General features: G+C 40.8%; 1 protein-coding gene across 1 annotated transcript in view; it reads left to right on the top strand.

Annotated features, from left to right (window-relative positions):
- The first annotated feature begins 2,397 nt into the window (after positions 1 to 2,397).
- Positions 2,398 to 6,000, top strand: part of FER (FER tyrosine kinase) — a 418,420-nt gene continuing 414,817 nt past the window's right edge. The window contains exon 1 of the mRNA XM_081304219.1: positions 2,398 to 2,479. The gene's annotated coding sequence lies outside the window, so the exon portion shown is untranslated. The remainder of the gene's footprint in view (positions 2,480 to 6,000) is intronic.

The following is a 6,000-nucleotide window of genomic DNA, read 5'->3' as shown; positions in this document are numbered from 1 at the left end:
TTAACATTTCAATTTCCCCAAGTGCTGCTCTGGTTTCCTGGAATCCAGTCTCAATAATGGTCTCCATTTAGACCCTAACTACACTACCCTAACTACACTAACTAGGTATCTTTAAATCTGGCTTCAACATCACCAAAAAAGAAAACAAAACATAAATTGGATTTGGTGTCAGTGGCAGCCTGTAAGCCCAGTGAGTTTGGAGGATGAGGCTGAAAGATCACAAGTTTGAGGCCAGCTTGAACAATTTAGCAAGATCCTGTCTCAAAATAAAAAATAAAAAGGGCTGGAGATGTAACTCAGGGGTAGAGTTCCTGTGGGTTCAATTCCCAATAATAAACAGTATGGAAAACAAGTAAATAATAATAATAATAATAATAATAATAATAATAATAAATGCTTAACTTCCTTGTCTCAATATTCTGGGAACAGGTATTGTTGGGAAAATATGATTAAAAACAATATCTTCCAACCCATAAATCTTCTCACAAGAGTAGTAAAGAAAATTTTTTGTTGAAAAAGCATTAAGCCAGAATGTGATCACATCAGAGGCAATTAGCTAAGGGACTACAAAGACAGAAAGAAATCTCATCATTTTTATGTAGCTACACAGAAAGAGTCCATTCCATATTGGCCCTCAAGTAAGAGAACTTATTGTCATATAATTTATCTTTTTTACATAGTTGGGGTGATCATCTAACTTAACTCATTAGTCAATTTTCCCAGAGGAAAAGCAAATTTCTTCTATCTTTATTATAGGATCATATTTTCCCAACTCGGAGCAGGGCACATACTGAGGTTAAACTCCCACTTTCTCAGGAATAGGGATATAGGAGTGTTACCTCCTTTGATGTTTGTGATTTTCCAGGTTCTAGGGAAAGACATTCCTGGATCATAAACTTGACAAAAAGACCTAGCTCATCTTCAAAAGGATTTGCATACATTTCAAAAAGATAAGAAAGCACTTAATAGTTACTTGTTTTCTAAGGCAAGCGCTTTGGGGGGGGGGGTAAGCTGGGGTGGGCACTGCAGGAGCAGGAAATCAACCCCGCATCTCAAAGGGGAGAATTACGCCTCTTCTTTTTAATATTTATTTTTCCTTACAGCATGTTTTGGTTTTTTGGCTTTCAAACAGTAGTCAAAGTCCAACTAACGTTTATGTTTTTCTATGTGTAGGGCTATTCACTGTGGTCAAATAAATAACCCTGTTTAGAAAAAAAAAACACCACTCTTCTTTGGCTCCCACATAACTCATACATTTTAAAGAGAGAGGGTGGATAAGGAGTTAATGTTAGATTTGCTCCAAAGAATGTGGTTCAACCCTTATACAAGATACAATGTCTTAAAAAGCATGCTACAGGAACATGGGAGGATAACACCGTCAAACAGTGGGGAATAACACCTTCACAAGGTAACAGATCACCTAGTAATTTTAGTTCACATTCCTCATTTCTCACCAAATTCTTTTGGTGAAGTTGCTTCAGAAACAGCCCTCACTGGAAAAGCAAATTAGTTTGGATTCTTAATGCATTGTAGAGTCTCCAAGAGGTAAGGATTTCTTACAGGAGAACGCTCCCAGGCACTGCTGTACACTTTCATAAACAGCATCCATTAGAATTCTAATACTGTCTTATGTTTTTTAAGTCTCAGGAATTGAGATTACAGGAACAAGACACAGCTCCTGCCCTCAAGGGATTTACAGTACATTGGAGAAGCTGAAAATCATTTTAAAGTAATCACCGTTAGATCAGATGAAGGTAAAATGTGGAAATGCACAGGAAAAAAGGACCTGAATGTGCAGAGGTCTGCATTTCCCTTTTCCGGGAGATCTAGGCCGCGGGCACACTTAACATTTTAATCACGCCTCCGCCCCCACCCTCCAAATTCCTTTCCCTCGGCAGGCCCGCGGGATAGTCCCTTTCAGGAGGCCCCAGCTTATCATCCCCAGCTCGGCCACTTCCCGGCCACCGCCAGGCGAGCCTCCCAAAGTTTCCTGTGACGCCGCCGTCCTCCTCAGGTCCCATCCCACCGTGGCAGCCCAGGATATTGACTAGGGAGGAGCGGGTTGATGAGGCCGGGAGAGCAGCGCAAAAGCGAAGACCTCAGAACCCCACCCAGGCCAGGGAGAGGGCTCAGAGCGCAGAGCCCGCGGTTCCACGCCTCGGATCTTCTCGCCCGCAACTCTGGTCCACGCGTACCCACCCGGCCTCTAGCTCGGGCTCCGCCCCCTCCGGGGCCTTGGCCAATCGGCCGCGCCCCGCCTGCTGAGAGGTGGTAGAGGAGGGGGTTGGGGGCCGAGCGGCGTGGCCCGCCTTCCGCTCTGGCCCATTGGCTGAGGCCTCGAGGGTGCCCGGAGACCGGAGTGCACCGGGATTGGCTGCAAAGGTTCGTGACAGCGGCATCTATTGGCTGTGACAGCCCCCGTGACGCGGGGTGGCGACTGGCTCCAGTGTCTGAGGGGCTCCTGCTTGTCAGGTTCTAGGTAGGTGCGTTTCGCGCCGCCGGCGGCAGGCGCTGTTGCCCCGGGCAACGCCGCGGGACTGGGGGAGGAGGAGGGGAGGCCAGTTTAGTTGCGGGGGCAACAATCCCTGCCCGCAGTGGGGCGCCGGGTTTCGGCCCTGGCGGCCGGGCTGCGCCGATCACTCTTCCCCGCCCTAAGCCATCTCCGCCCCAGGCTGCGGGGTTACTCGCCCATCCTGCCCTCGGCGGGACATTCCTGGTTGGGGCTTGGGCCGGTCGGCACACCCAACCCGGCGAGGCCCACCCCTTCACCAACTTCGGACCTGGAGGCTGAGGGGGCGGGTGCCGGCGCAAAAGGGCTGAGGCGGGCGAATGGCCCCGCCCCATCGCGGGATCGGGGCGCTGCGGGGTGTGGGCTACGTTGGGGGGGACTGCAGCCACAGCCCGCGGTGCCCGCACCCTTCTGCGTGCGCTCTTCTCCCCGGCGCCGCCATCCCGCTGGGTGTTACCCCAGCCCGTTTCCACCACTCGGGCCCTGCAGTCTCCAAGACCCACTGGAGCCCAACAATCTCTTCGCGTGTGTCAGTTTCTCCTCCCGCTTTTATCCTCCACCTCTCATTTCTCCTCGCATATGGTTCGGGCGTGTCTTCCAGGAACCTAATCAAGAGAGACATTTGTGCGAAGCTAGTACTATCAGGGGTGCTCTGTGGGCCATTTACGGATGGGAGGTATTTGGAGGCATCTTCCAGTCAGTTTTCTGCCTTAGAGTTTCCCTTAAGATCAACGTTTTGATATACTTATTAGGTTGATGTTCATAGGGCCAGGGCACTTCTTGTACAAATTAAAAAGTCTATATGAGGCGGTCGATTTGCACTTTGTACTACATTTGTGATTTTGCTATCCACTGCTGTGCAATCCTAAATATAATTCATTAAGGTTGGGGTAGCCTTTCGTTTTGGTTCACCTTATAGTTTAAAAAAAAAATGAAGATTTGATCTTTTAAATTCAGAAGCAACTGAGTATATTCATAGTGGAATCACTATCACTTTGACACAAACCACTCTAAAGATATACTACTGTTTTCCACATATTTTAAGGGAATTTCTCAAATGAAGTCATGGTATATACAAAAGTATAACGGAAAAATCAATGAGGACAGACCAAAACTATTTTAGTGATTAAAGACTAGAAAATACTTTTCAACCCACATGTGGAACGAGAACAGGATTTTTTTTTTAAAAAAGTTGCAAAATATATATTATTGTGCAGTGTTATAGTCCTTGTAAACCTATATGGTCTTTATGAAGACATTTTTTAAGAGTCACAAGTTTGTTAGTGCATAGGAAGGTTGAGTTTATCTTTTATAATACAGAAAAGTTTTTATGCTTAGCATTCTTGAACCAAAGGAACTATGCTTCTAGAAGTACTGGGTATATATTAAGAGAGTATGTAGGCACACTTGGAATCCCTGTCTCTGTTTTCTTCCATAAAAGACCTTTGGTGAAGATCTCTTCTGTTTCTCTTCTGATGGTTGACAGTATTAAATATACACCACCTAAGATTATTTAGTATCTGGTTAATGCAGCTTTTGCACTATTTCAAAGTTAGATGTCATTAGTCTGGAAGGAATAATTCAGGCTTTTGGTAGACAAGTCACTTTCATTTCATCTCAAACCGTTAGGTAGCTGTAACTATGGTCTGTGAACATTTAACATCTACCATTTTTTTCCTTCTGTATTTTACTCAGAAAAATTTTAAACTATGCAGAAAAATTGATACAAAGCATTTGTATAAAGCAACAATGTATTTTATATAGCTGTTGTATACTAAATATTAAGGAACAGAGGAACTGAAATGATCAAGTTTGAAAAACCAGCAAAATATATATGTATTTTACACACACACACACACACACACACACACAAATACTGAAAGGTGCTTATTTTTGTTTGTAAATTGGAATAGCATTTGTAAACTATAATTTAATTGCATAAGACTATTCAAAGTAATTTTGTGAATGAGCAAGAAGTTATTGTCTTTGTAACCAAGCTGCAGATAAGTAAAGTGCATTTTGTTGACCCGATGAAAGGAAATCTAATGAACTTGTCATAAAAATGAAAGTTTTGTTTTATAATTGGATTCCTGTGTTAATATAGTTTTGTGCTTGATTTGTAAATCAGCATTCTTTGGAGGGAAGACCAAAAGATTATCAGTTATGTGGTGTTAGCTTAATAAATTAGATAAATCTTACATATATTGTTTTGGAATAAGAATGTATTTTTATAATGAAAAAGTTTACAAATGTGAACTTTTAAACTGAAATTTTTCTAGTAATTACTTTATGGAGACAGAGGTAACTAGATTTGTCAGATTTTAATAGGACTCAAAACTTTTGGGTGTTGTATCACAGTGTTGGTAAAGGAATATTTCTTTTTTTATGAAGTATTTTTTATTTTTTTATATTTATTTTTTAGTTTTAGGTGGACAATATCTTTATTTTACTTTTACATGGTGTTAAGGATCGAACCCAGTGCCACATGCATGCTAGGTGAGCATTCTACCACTGAGCTACAACCCCAGCCCAGGAATATTTCTAATATAGCACTTCAGTTTATAATAATGGAATAAAAATAGAATTGGGTATAAATTCATATTTGCATATCGCATTTGTAATTTTCCCATACTTAGGAAATTCCTTTAAATGTTTGAATTTTTCTTTTCAGTTTTAGTACATCTACTTTTGTACCTACCCCATTTAAATACTAATTTGTTAAATATTGAAATTAAGAGATATGTCTCAGAACTTATAGATCTATGATTGCCTTGTTATTTTTCCATTTTGCATTCCTTTGGTCTACTTACATGTGGTTAATCTATTGATAGATTTAAGTGAACAAGCGGGTAATAGTTTTGGAAATCAATGGTAGGTTCAGTTAATTCAGAAAAAATTAGATATTTAACTTTAAAAAAAAATCAAAGCTCCAGTTTTTCCTTGCTTCCTCTCTCTTTACCTTTCTTACTCCTTTACTATTTTTCATTCAATTATACAAGTTAAATAAATTCGATTGGTAAAAATACAGAAGAGTCATCAATAATTCTACTGTAGATAGTATTTTGGAAAATAACTTAAACTCCATTTCTTCTGTAACATTCTGCTAACCAATTTTGTGGACTTCATTTTAGTGTATCTATATTTTCATCTAGATTTATAAGAGTTTCTGACCTTGAGGCTCAGTTATCCTAAATTGGAAGAAGACTCCCAGATCTGAGGGAAAGCAGAAAAGAATAGAGTACTGGTAGAGTCCTCAGAACCAAACGCCTCCATTATCTCATTTCATACATATAAATATAATCCTAGTTTACCATATGAAACTGCTATATGGTTGAGAAAATATGAGGCCTTAAATAGGTAATATGATAAAGTTTACTTACTACTTTTCTATAAAAATATTCAGATTTCTTCATTTGTGAGGTATTATATATTCTGCTCTTGAAAATCTAATGTTGTGCATGACTTGGAATTAGTTCTTAAATATTCATATA

The sequence above is a fragment of the Spermophilus citellus genome (genome assembly GCF_964194105.1).
Source record: "Spermophilus citellus genome assembly, chromosome: 1".
NCBI classification, from domain to species: domain Eukaryota; kingdom Metazoa; phylum Chordata; class Mammalia; order Rodentia; family Sciuridae; genus Spermophilus; species Spermophilus citellus.
The sequence above is the reverse complement of the archived record's forward strand: the minus strand, read 5'-3'. Positions and strand labels throughout refer to the sequence as shown.